This window comes from Cervus canadensis, chromosome 5 (genome assembly GCF_019320065.1).
Source record: "Cervus canadensis isolate Bull #8, Minnesota chromosome 5, ASM1932006v1, whole genome shotgun sequence".
NCBI classification, from domain to species: domain Eukaryota; kingdom Metazoa; phylum Chordata; class Mammalia; order Artiodactyla; family Cervidae; genus Cervus; species Cervus canadensis.
Window position 1 is genome coordinate 69,942,151 of NC_057390.1, and position 13,157 is coordinate 69,955,307.

Genomic DNA, 13,157 nt, shown 5'->3' on the forward strand with positions numbered 1-13,157 from the left:
GTGTCTCCTGCTCCAGGCGCGGATGATGAATGATTTATGGGGGTGGTTCTTCGCATTCTTTACCTTGTAGTCACGTCGGGCCGAACATCCAGGTGGCGGGGTACATACCTTTGGAGTTGAAACGCACCTCCACCGCCCGCCGCCGGCTCCCAGGAAAGGCCCGCAGGGGGCAAGTTTCCCCCGCCCTCCCGGAACCGGGCCGCAGGGGGCGGGGTTCGAAGGGAACCCAGCCCGCTGGCCCGCCCCCTCCTTGGCGCGGCGGAAGCCCCGCCCCCAGCCGCGCGCTCGCGCAGGCGGCGCGTGCCCGCCCCCAGCCCTGCGCCCTCGCGCCCTCGCGCCCTCGCACCGGGGGCGGGCTCGCTGCGCGTGCCGGGAGGGTAAGCGGCGCGAGCTGGGTGCCTGAGAACGTTCGCTGCGGGGGCGGCTCCGGGGCCTGAGCGGGCGCCGCCACCGCCACAGCCGCGGGGGCCTGGCCGGAGGAGGCGGAGGAGGTTGCAGCCGCCGGAGACCTTCTCGACGCCCCCAAATCCGGCCGGGAAGTGAGTACGGCTAGGGTTTGCGGCAGCTGCCCCAGGCTGCGGGAAAGGAGCGCGTTGCCGGAGCCTCGCGCCCGCGAGGAGCGGGAAGGCGCCCGCGCAGCGCCCGCACCTCGGGAGCCTGCGGGGGTTTGCAGGGCCGGGAGCCGCCGGAGACGGCGCGCCGGGAGCCGGGGCCGCTGCACCGCGAGCGCTGTGAACGGAGACCGCGCCGCGCTCCCGGCCCTGGAGGGGCGAGCGGAGAGGATGGAGCGGACTCCTGGGCCGGCATCGCCGGCCTCTGAACCCCGGGCCGGGGAGGGGGCTCCGGTGTTCCTATCGCGCTCTGGCCGGCGGGCACGGAGCCGGGGTGCGGGCGCTGGGTGATGCTGCCCGAGCCCGGCTTGGTGGGAGGAGGCTCTGCATTAGGTGTTGAGGGGGGCGAAGGAGGCAGGTCCTGGCAGAGGGCAGGTGAGGCAGGCAGGCCCTGGCAGAGGGAAGGGAATTTATTTCAGATCATCCCCAAACACTATTTCCCGAGGCGCCTAACTGTGACCCTGTACACCGAGGTCACCCTTTTAAGGAAAGTGTCCTGAGAGGAGGAAGGATGCAACTAACGTATGTTTGCTGTTAAATTCCTGTGCCAGGCCTTGGGATTAGGAAGACCTTCCAGCAGCCTCAGCAAACAGTTTGTTGGTTAACTACCTTGGGTAGAGAACTTGGATAGTCAGCACTGGGGTCACAATTGTATAAAGCACAACCATCATTTGCTACGTAGGTGCTGGCAGTTTTTGGTTGTAAAGGTTTGCGTATGAAATACAAAGCAGCTTTGGATTTTGTCTCTTTCACTTTGTCTTCTTTCCAGTAGTATTGGGAAATTGGAGCCATAAAATTGCTTGGTTTGAGGATTAAAGCAGGAGGGTCAAGGAAGCTTGTGGGAGGTATTTGGGAGAGTTTTATAGACACTTCTGTGTAACATTTAAAGAGAGAGAAGGAAAAAAGGAAACTGGAAAGAGGAAGTTCCCTTTCTTCCCAAGCAGCAGGCACTGAATACCTGCCTACTGCATGAATGAATGGACCAAGCAAGGTTTTGCTCTATTTTATGTGGAGCACTGTTGATCAATGTGATGTTAGGGATGCTGATGGACTCCTCTTGTCCCTCAAGTTTCCTGTCTCTTTTTTTGCCCTGTAAGAGGTTCTCAGGTCTGGGCTAAGCGGTTGCTAAGGTGATGGAGTTGTCATATCTTGTGGCCGTGCTGCCACTTTCACAACTTTATTCTGTGTTGACTGCCAGGAGCTTACTCCTTGGGTCATTGCTTCAAATCATCCCATTCTGGCCCTTCTCTCTTCTGTCACTTGAAGAAGGGGAGAATGTCTGTCTAGAGAGCATGCTTTCATTTTTATCTTGGCTCTTGCATCTTAGATCTGTGGTCAGAGAATGTGACTCTGCTCTTGATGAGGGCTGGGACTCTGTGTTTTCCTGCCTTCATTGAATTTCTGGACTCTCAAGCTCCAGGCTGCTGTTTCAGTTGCCTGGGTTGCAGTGCCTGTTGGGTTACTTTGTCTGCCAAACTAAAACTTGACCTTTTATGAGTTCTGGGAGGATTTTTATCATACATCAATGGAATTACCTTTGAAGGGGGTTGTGTAGTCAGCGTAGTGTTGGCAGGACTTTCGAGTGTCCACTATGAGTGAGAGAGAAAATTTCTACTTAGGAAGTCAGATTTAAAACCAATGGAATTGGTTTAAAGCACTTACTTTAAATCTCTCAGGACCTGTGTTTCCTTGTATAAAAATAAAATATTAATTCAAATTTGGCCTTGTGTGGTAAGCCTTGAAGAACTAAGTCAATTTCTCTTTAGTTTTAGGACGGTGCACTTAATTAAGAGTGCAACCATCAGGTGTCTACTATTTCTTATTTTGGGGTGCAGTACTTTAGGATGCCTTGTTCTCCGTTTTCTCAGTAATATTGTGTTTTATTTATTTATATACTTAGTTTACATTTAGAAGTGTTCGTCTTTCAGTCATGTCTGACTCTGCGACCCCATGGACTGTAGCCTGCCAGGCTCCTCTGTCCATGGAATTCTCCAGGCAAGATTACTGGAGTGGGTTGCCATTTATTTCTAAATCACCTTTATTGATGTTTGCACAGATGTCCTGTGCAGAGTTGGTGGAGTTTGAAAAATGTATGTACAAATCTTCCTCAGCTTCTGATGAGGTTATGTCTGATAAACCCACTGTAAATTGAAAGTACAGTAGGTTAAAAATGCATTTAATATACCCCAGCTGCCAAACATCATAGCTTAAGCTAGCCTACCTTAAACATGCTTAGAATACTTACATTAACCTACAGTTGGGCAAAATCATCTAAAACACAATGCCTGTATTATAATAAAGTGTTGAATGTTCCATGTAATTTACTGAAACTGTACTGAAAGTGAAAAGCAGAGTGGTTGTAAGTGTCTCAGCTGTTTATCCTGGTGATCTTGTGGCTGACCAGGAACTGTAGATCTTTGCCACTGCTCAGCGTCACGAGTATCTTACTGCATATTGCTAGCCAGGGGAAGGGTCAAAATTCAGATTTGAAGTAGTTTCTCTTGAATGTGTATTGCTTTTGCACCATCATGAAGTCAAAAATCATAAGTCAAATGATCGTAAGTTGGGAATTGTCTATTTTGTAACCACTATGCCAACAAAGATAAAGAAATTTGCATCACTCCAGAAACTCCCTCATGCTGGTTTGCAATATCCTCATTTCCTCTTACTTTATTTATTTCTAGTTACACAAGCATCAGGGCCCTGGCATTGGTGCAGGAAGTATACTGCTGGGTTTTAGGGGTTGCCATTCACACAGGAATCCTTGTGAGTGGCAGTTCCTGGGGTCGCGTCCTGCAGCCTGGAGCTGTGTCCTGCAGCTGTGCAAATGGCTCATGAATGCACACTTTCTCATAAAAGGCCCAAACAGTACATACAGAAGAAAGCCCCCCTTGACCCACTCCCTTCTCCACTGAAACTGCAGTTATCAGTTTGTTGTGATTCTTCCAGACCTTACCCTACATATTATCATCTACATATAGGTAATAAAAATAGGATTCCCCCCCAACCACATTAATGACATGATACTGTACACACTGGTCTGCAACATTCTAACAGAATGCCTGAGATCTTTCCATGATGGAACACAAAGATCTACCCGATTCTTCTTGATTCCTACACAATCCCATATGTAGTACGTATTGTACAGTAGTTTATTTAATCCTCTGCTCATTCAAGTAAAGTGAAGTCAAGTCGCTCAGTCGTGTCTGACTCTTTGCAACCCCATGGACTATAGCCTACCAGGCTCCTCTGTCGATGGGATTTTCCAGGCAAGAGTACTGGAGTGGGTTGCCATTTCCTTCTCCAGAGGATATTCCCCATCCAGGGATTGAACCTGGGTCTCCTGCATTGTAGGCGGATGCTTTACTGTTTGAGCCACACAGGGAAATCTGCTCATTAATGGCCATTAAAGCTGTTTGCCATTTTACACATTGTTATAGTGAGTAAAAAGTAGAATTGCTGAATCAAAGGAGTATATGCTTTAAATTAGTTGATGGAGATTTAACCATGTTGCCTCGTGTAGTCCGGTTCATTTATTTTTAAATACTGAGTAGTGTTCAGTTGTCGACTTAAGTCACTGTTTATGGGTCCTTTGCTCGCTGTGGGACAGTTAAGTTACTTTGGATACTAATTCATAGGTGGACTTATGTGTTGCCAGTGTATCCTGCCAGTCAGAGGCTTGCTAACAATGTCTTCTGTTGTTTACAAGTTTTACATTTTAATGTGTTTATGAAAAAATTTACATTAAATAAAAAAAATTTTGTTTCCCTGTCTAGTTTAAGTAATTTTCTCTGCCCCAGGGTATGAATTAGATATATCTGTATTTTCTTCTAAAATTAAAAAGAAGGTTTTGCTTTCTGTGTGGTGTTCCTATATGGAATAATGGAGTGATATGATTTTCTTTTTCAATTTGCATAACCACTTTTTCAACACTTTTTTTCATTTTTATTTTTTAAAATTATTTATTTAGCTGTGCTGTCAGGAAGCATTTAACAGGAGGCTTCCTGTGTGCAGTTTTGGATCTGTCATGAATCCTCTGTTCCTTATTAATTCCTGAATATTCAGGAATTAAGAGGAGAGGCAAGCCTCTCCGGGGACTGAGGAATGCATGCATTTCCTTTGTTAGTTTTTCCATATGGTGAAAAGTAACTATTTACGACCCTCTTTTGATATGGATCGCCTTTTGGCCTTCTGGCCTCTATTGCTGCTTGCTTCCTTGGTAAAGTGGTAAAGTCTGGTCTCTTGATCTTTATCTAAAGAAGCTACTGGTATATATACTCTTATAGAATTCAGTAAAGCACCCTTGTTCCATCAGAGCTTGGGTCCCTGTGTCTTTCTTTCTTTCTCTTTCTCTCTATTTCTGGCTGATTCCCTGGAGTGCGAAGGCCGGCTGTGTAACCCAGGGGATATTAGCCTCTTTCCTTCTTTCACTTTTTCATCGTTGACTCGGAACCACTAGGTTCCGGTCCATTAAAGGACCCTAACACTGTGCCAGGTCTTAGTTGTGACATGTGCGATCTAGTTCCCTGACCAGGGATTAAACCCAGGCCCCTTGCATTGGGAGTCGTAGCCACTGGACCACCAGGGAAGTTCCTCTCATATTTTTTTTTATTGTGGTAAAATATGCATAACATAAAATATACTTTTTTAATCATTGTTAATTGTACAGTTCTGTGGCATTAAATACATTTACATTGTTGTATAACCATCACTCTCCATTTACAGAATGGATTTCCATTACCATTTTTATCTTTCTCAACTGAAACTCTGTATCCATTAAACACTAACTTCCCACTCTTCTCCCTCCATCCCCTGGCAACCACCATTCTGCTTTCTGTCTCTGTGAACTTGATTACTAGAGGTACTTCACATAAGTGAAATCGTACATTTGTTACTATCTTTGTGACAATATTTGTTACAACTGGTGAATAAATATGATACATTATTATTAACTTAAGTTCATGTTTATATTAGAGTTCTGCTCTTTTGTGTTGTGCAGTTCTCTGCGGTTTGACAAATGCAAAATGTTATCACATGACATTTCATGAAATGTCATTGTAGTATCACACAGAATAATTTCTTTTTTTTTTTCACACAGAATAATTTCACTGCCCCCAAATCCCCTGTATTCCATCCATTCATTCCTCCTTCCCTTCTCCTGAGCTCCTGGTAGCCACTGATCATTTTACTGTGTCTATAGTTTTGTCTTTTCCAGAATGTCATATAGTTTGGATCATATAGTATTGTAGCCTTTCAGACTGGTCTCTTTCACTTAGCATTATGCTTTTAAGTTTCCTGTGTGTCTTGTCTTGGCTTGATAGCTTCTTTCTTTTTATTGCTGAATAATAATTCATTATATGAAAAGCACCACAGTTTTGTTTATCCATTCATCTGTTGAGGGACATCTTGGTTACTTCTAGCTTTTGGCAGTTATGAATAAAGCTTCTATAACTATTCATGTGCAGGTTTTTGTGTGGACACAGGTTTTCAGCTTTCTTGAGTAAATACCTAGAAGCATGATTGCTGGGTGGTATGTTTAGCTTTGTGAGAAACTGCCTGTCTTCCAAAGTGGCTGTCCAGTTTTGCACTCCCAATAATTTAAAAAGCATGTATCTTAGCACCCTAAATGTACTTAAAAAAATAAGTCTTTGTCAGTTCTGTAAAATTAAACTTCATCTGGTATGGATTTATATTCTCATTGTTGCTTTTATGGGCTGTCTTTCTTAGCATTATACTTCTATATGTTTTGAAGTTTTGATTTGTGGACTCAAAAAAAAAAAAAAAAAACAAAAGAGGAAGAGAACTGCTGATTTTGTTTCTCTTAGTTCTGTGGTCACCGTTCTCTGGTGATATTTCAAGTGCTTCCATTGATTGACTGGACTCTAGCCAAGAAATCAGATCTGGTAATGGTCAGGGTCCTGCTCTTTGAGGTAATTTGGGCTATTTCAGATCCACTCACAGTGTGTTTAAGTGTCTTGATTCAATTCCTGGTCGTGAGGCTGTTTTTTTCTTCTTGCCTTTCAGAGCCCAGAGCGCCATATAAGCCATAGTTCTAGGCAGAGGCCGACAGTGATATTTTTTAGCTTCCTTTGAGCTCTAGCCTCGTCCTTGACCTTGAACAGTGAATCCGGCTCGGGTCTCCCCTTCTCTGCAGCTCCTTGGCTGTGTGTCCCTGTGGCCTTGCAGGAAGTCTGCACCTGTTCTAGACTCAGAGTCCAGCAGACCTGTAGCTTTGGTCCGGCTCACAGTTTTGTGTATCTGTTCTGTTTCTGCTCCAGGTGGAGGCTTATCTTGTTTTTGAGCCTTTTTAGTAGCTTATAAATATATTAAAAAATCTCTTTTATGATGTATTTGGAGCAAAGGGGATACATTCAAGTGTTTATTTACTGTGCTGCTTTGACTGGAAGACTTAATTGATCAGGCGTCTTACTAAGCTCTATACCACTTATCTTGTTTTTTGTGTTACTGCAATGCCTAGACCCTCCAGAGCAAAAGTTGAATAGGAAAAGTTGAATGCCCAATGATAACGGGCATTTTAGTCTTTTTCCTGAATGGAAATACTTCCAGTGTTTCACTGTTAGATATGATACTTACTAAAGCTTTCTGGTATATGTCTTTTGTCAATTTAAGGAAGTTTCCTTCTAGGTTTGTATTTTTATTGGGTGTTGAGTTTTATTGAGGGCTTTTTTTGGCATTTGTTGAAATTATCATTGTTTTCTCTTTAGTATATTAACAGTAGGACAGACCTTTCTGAGTTGTAGATAACTGAGAGAAACAGATATATTGTATGATTTATTTGTTAATGCATTTTTAACTTTAAATGAACTTTTAAAGAAAATACATTTTGATCTTGAATTTTTATGTATTAACAATATTGTTTCTAAGTCCAACTCTTTTGCAACCCCATGGGCTGTAGACCACCAGGCTCCTCTGTTCTTGGGATTTTCCAGGCAAGAATACTGGCATGGGTTTCCATTTCCTTTTCCAGGGGATCTTCTCAACCTAGGGATCAAGCATGTATCTCCTGCATTGGCAGGTGGATTCTTTACCACTGAGCCACCTGGGAAGCCTATTAATAATGTTATATATAAGCTGTATTGTATGTTAGATTGCAGCATTTCAGCAATAATTAGGTTTGGACTAAATATTCCTGTAACTAAGCCTCACTATAATCAAATAGTGTACAGTAAAAAAAAATTTTTTTTTGTGGGGTAACTTTTGGGACCCTCTAAGGACTTTTTTTAGCCCCAACCATTCCAGCTTCTTCTGGTTTCTTTTCTAGATTCTTTAAGTGTTTTTTTTTTTTTTTTAATTTTATCTCTGCTTGCTCTGTCTCTACTTGCCAGAGAGAGACTTTCTTCTGCAACTAATAACTACTGACAGTATGTCAAGAGATTTTCAAGATAATGGCTACACTTTAAACTTTACAACTGTGGAAACATCTGCAATGTTTGAGGGAGGAAAAAGAGCTCAGAGAAGTTAAAACTTGTTTAGGGCAGCACAGCTAATTAGTGATAGGAGTGGTATTTGAACCAGGTCCGACTTTAAAGCCCATTTTCTTTCTACGTGCTGTTTCTAAACAAGACTTTTATGTTCCAAGTTCAACTTGGGCTTTGTTTTTGGCTTACCCAAATGATCCCTGAGCATGGTGATAATGACCACTTTGTGTCTCTAATGTGGTTGCCATGAAAGACTCTTGGTTTAGCCAGGTACTTTGTTGCTTTTTTTTTTTTCCTCTCTTTTTTTTTTTTTTTTTTAAGTCGTTCAGTCGTGTCCGACTCTTTGCGATCCCATGGACTGCAGCCCACCAGGCTCCTCTGCCCATGGGATTTTCCAGGCAAGAGTACTGGAGTGGGTTGCCATTGCCTTCTCCTACTTTGTTGCTTTTTTAGCAGTGTGATGTTTTACATGTTCTTGAGCAGTTTCTTATAGTGACTAAACCTTTTTAAACTGCGCAAACAAAAATAGAATAAACAGTATCATGGTTAAGCATGTGGTCTCCCAAGTAAACTATTTTTGGACCTTGAGTTTATTTTCCTTTAACTTTTTAAATATTGTGAAATATTGACCCTCAAAGAGGTATAGAGAATAAAAATAGTGAATACCTGTGTACGTACCACTTAAGAAACTAGGCTCCTTTTAAAGCTGAACCTCCGCTCCTTCCCAGTCGTGTTTGCCTCCCCTTCTGAGAAAATCACTGTTTTGTATTTGATGCTTTTCATTCCTGTATATATTTTCATACTTTCATTACATATGTAAATAGCCTGAAAATGTACATTATTGTTTTGCATTAAAAAACTCTCTATATTAACAGTATTATTTATGTCTTTGTGTAGCTTTTTTTTTCTTTCAGTATTTTGAGACCCATCCATATGGACTCGATGTAGCTCTGAAAGTGAAAGTCGCTCAGTCGTGTATGACTCTGCAACCCCATAGACTGTGTCCATGGAATTTTCCAGGCCAGAGTACTGGAGTGGGTAGCCTTTCCCTTCTCCAGGGGATCTTCCCAACCCAGGTATCGAACCCAGGTCTCCTACATTGCAGATGAATTCTTCACCAGCTGCGCCACAAGGAAAGCCCAAGAATACTGGAGTGGGTAGCCTATCCCTTCTCCAACGGATTGTCCTGACCCAGGAATCGAACTGGGGTCTCCTGCATCGCAGGTGGATTCTTTACCAGCTGAGCTATCAGGGAAGCCCATATGTAGCTCTAGTGGATTCATTTTCTTGGCTGTACAGGATTCTGTTATTGGGCTAGATCACAGTTTATTTTTATGTTTTCCTGTGGATTGATAATTAATGTGCTCTGGTTTTTTTTTCTTGCTGTTACAGAAAATGTTGTTTTGAATATTCTTGTCATGTCTCTGCGCACAGTGCATGTCTTTTATAGTGTGTACTTGGAGTAACCCACTGGTATGCGTGCCATGCGCATCTTCAACCTTTGTGGTAATTGCTAGATTCCACTCTGAAGTGGTTTCCCTATTAACATTCACACTAGTGATGTGTGACTTCTGGCCCTTCCCTGCCTTCTCAACCCTTAGTGTTTTAGACTTTATAATTTTGCAAATCTGCTGGATATACCATGCAGTCTTATTTTTATTTTAATCTTACATGTTTTTCTGATTACTAGTGAGTTTGAACATTGCTCTGTGTTTTTAATTGGCTCTTGAGTTTTCCTCTTTTGTGATTTGCTTGTTTTTTATCATTTACCTGTTCTTCTGCTGTGTTGTCTTTTTCATATTGATTTATAAGTTTAAAATACATTTTTGATGCTAATATTTCACATAGATGGCTTCAAATTTCTTTTTCCAGTTTGTGGCTTTTCTTTAAAAAATTAAAAAAATGTTTTATTTGGCTGTGCTGGGTTTTAGTTTGGGCATGCAGACTCTTAGTTGCAGCATGTGGGACTTAGATCCCTGACTCAGGATTGAACCTGGGCCTCCTGCATTGCAAGCTCAGAGTTTTAGCGACTGGACCACTAGGGATGTCCCTCTTTTAAAACTTAAAAAAAAAAAAAAACCTTTTGGTGCATTAACGTTTTAGATTTGTGGTTTTAATTTGTTGTTTATAAATCTTCCCTACAGACCATAGGCCGAAAAATTATCCTACTGTCTTCACATCTAGAAAGGTGGTATAATTGACCAGGATTTAGGAGTTCTGGGTTTCTGTCTCTATTTCTTTATTGTGAAATACAAGTATGGCCGGAGACTAGACATTTTATTTATTTGGATGTGCAAAATATGAGACCTGGGTTAGGTTATTTCTCAGCCCTCACATTCTGATTCTCTTGCTTTGCTTGTGGTTTTTGTAGCTGATAATTAGTCATTGCTACCAACATCTTAAATGAAATTAAAAATATGAGAACTTAGAAATGAAATTAACATCTAGGATTTTGGTGTGAAGGCTGCACATTGCATTTGTGATAAAAAAGAAATACAAATAATTTGACTTACGTTGGAACACATTTAACTGATCTTCCTTTTTTCACTTAATTCCAAAGTTGTTTGAAAAAGTAATTCTTATATATCTTTCTAAAAAAGAAAACAACAAACCCTTTTTAGGGTTTTAAACTATAGCTATAGAAATAACTAACAAGGATACTTTTTTTTTGAAGTATGAATATGAATTTGACTGTGTGGATCACAACAAACTGTGGACAATTCTTAAAGAGATGGGAATACCAGACCACCTTACCTGTCTCCTGAGAAATCTGTATGTAGGTCAAGAAGCAACAGTTAGTACTGGAGATGGAACAACAGATTGTTTCCAAATCAGGAAAGTAGTATGTCAAAGCTGTATATTGTCACCCTGCTTATTTAACTTATATGCAGAGTTCATCATGTGAAATGCCGGGCTGGATGAAACACAGGCTGGAATCAGGATTGCCGGGAGAAAAGCAATAACCTCAGACACGCAGATGACACCACCATTATGGCAGAAAGCAAAGGAGAACTAAAGAGCCTCTTGATGTGGGTGAAAGAGGAGAGTGAAAAAGTTGGCTTAAAACTCACCATTCAAAAAACTAAGATCATGGCATCCGGTCCATTTGCCATCACTTCATGGCAAATAGATGGGGAAGCAATGGAAACAGTGACAGATTTTATTTTTGGGGGGCTCCAAAATCACTGCAGATGGTGATTGCAGCCATGAAATTAAAAGACGCTTACTCCTTTGAAGAAAAGCTATGATCAACCTAGACAGCATATTAAAAAGCAGAGTCATTGCTTTGCCAACAAAGGTCCGTCTAGTCAAGGCTATGGTTTTTTCAGTACTCATGTATGGATGTGACAGTTGGACTATAAAGAAAGCTGGGCGCAGAAGAATTGATGCTTTTGAACTGTGGTGTTGGAGAAGACTCTTGAGAGTCCTTTGGACAGCAAGAAGATCCAACCAGTCCATCCTAAAGGAAATCAGTCCTGGATATTCACTGGAAGGACTGATGCTGAAGCTGAAACTCCAATATTTTGGCCACCTGATGTGAAGAACTGATTCATTTGAAAAGACCCTGATTCTGGGAAGGATTGGGAACAGGAGAAGGGGATGACAGAGGATGAGATGGTTGGGTGGCATCACCAACTTGATGGACGTGAGTTTGAGTAAGCTCCGGGAGTTGGTGATGGACAGGGAGGCCTGGTGTGCTGCAGTCCATGGGGTCACAATGAGTTGGACACAGCTGAGTCATTGAACTGAATTGATGAACGTAAAAACTAAAGCTTTGTATGACATTTCAAGAATGCACCCTTTATTGGTCATACGCTTTCAGTATTTCCTTACTAAGGTAAGTAGTTTAGTATCTTTGCTTAGAACTAAAATTTCCTATTTATGAACTAAGCAGCCTGTGACAGATTTTCGGAAAAACTGTGAGGTTTGTATTTAGCAGACTAGAGGTGTCTGTTTCTATTTTTTGTGCCTTACTTTTCTCCAGTTTTCTTTTTTTTTTTTTCTGGCTGTGTCACTCGGCTTTCAGGATCTTGGTTACCCAACCAGTGATTGAACCCCAGGCCAGGGCAGTAAAAGCGCACTGGACCACCGGGGAACTCCCTCGTCCCTATTTTCTTATATTCTATATTCTGATTGCTTGGGCACACTGCATTTTTACCTCTTTACCTCCATTCAGTTTTGTTAAAACCCTTTCTTTATTCCAGATTTAAAATATTGCAAATGATTATGACAAAGTATGTATTCTCCTTCCAACTCTATATTTTTATACTTTTAAATAAAACCATCAGTTAAGAAAAAGGGGTCTTGTCAATAGAATTCTAGCCTAGGCATCATTCAAAAGGGTAGTTACACAATAACATCAATAACAATCATGATAATAATGATAGTAATAGCAGCTAACATTTATTAGGCTTTTATTTTGTGCCAGGCATTGTACTAAATGCTTTGCATTATTTAACAGTTACTGTAGGGAATTCCTGGTTAGGACCCCATACTCCACAGCAGGGTGCCAGGGTTTGGTCAGGTTGGTTCAAGTGGTAGGGAATCTGCCTGCAATGCAGGAGCCTCAGGAGACAGAGATTCAAGCCCTGGTTTGGAAGATCCCCTGAAGGAGGAAATGGCAACCCATTCTAGTACTCTGCCTGGAAAATTTTGTGGACAGAGGAGCCTGGTGGGCTATAGCCCCTGGGATCACAAAGAGTCAGACACGACTGAGTGAGCACATACACAAAGGTAACTGAGATCCCACAAGCCACTCGGCAGGGCCAGAAGCAAACAGTTACCATAGCCCTGAGAACTTATATTTGTTATTCAGAGGTCTGTGTAGCAATGGAGTGCAGTTATTGAATATTTTTTATGGAAACTTAGAGAACTTTTTCAGATTTGTAAAATCAAACCAAAAACCCCCAAACCAAAACAAATAAAAAAGCCGAATCTCTAGGGCTTTACAAATGTTCACTTTCCCTGGCTTTCTTGGTTTTTTAATTATATATAATCTGAAAAAGAAAAGTATTTGGGGAAGAACAGTTGAGAATTTTCCTGAAATAAGCAAGGAAGTTAATTCTCTTTTAGGGAAATTTGATTAGTTCTGGTTAAGAACTTATTA

At 41.8% G+C, this 13,157-nt stretch overlaps 1 protein-coding gene across 14 annotated transcripts in view; it reads left to right on the forward strand.

The window, feature by feature from the left end:
- The first annotated feature begins 414 nt into the window (after positions 1-414).
- The window catches only part of DTNB (dystrobrevin beta), a 233,742-nt gene continuing 220,999 nt past the window's right edge, over positions 415-13,157 (forward strand). For all 14 annotated transcript variants that reach the window (XR_006269517.1, XR_006269516.1, XR_006269518.1 and 11 more), the window contains exon 1: positions 415-539. The gene's annotated coding sequence lies outside the window, so the exon portion shown is untranslated. The remainder of the gene's footprint in view (positions 540-13,157) is intronic.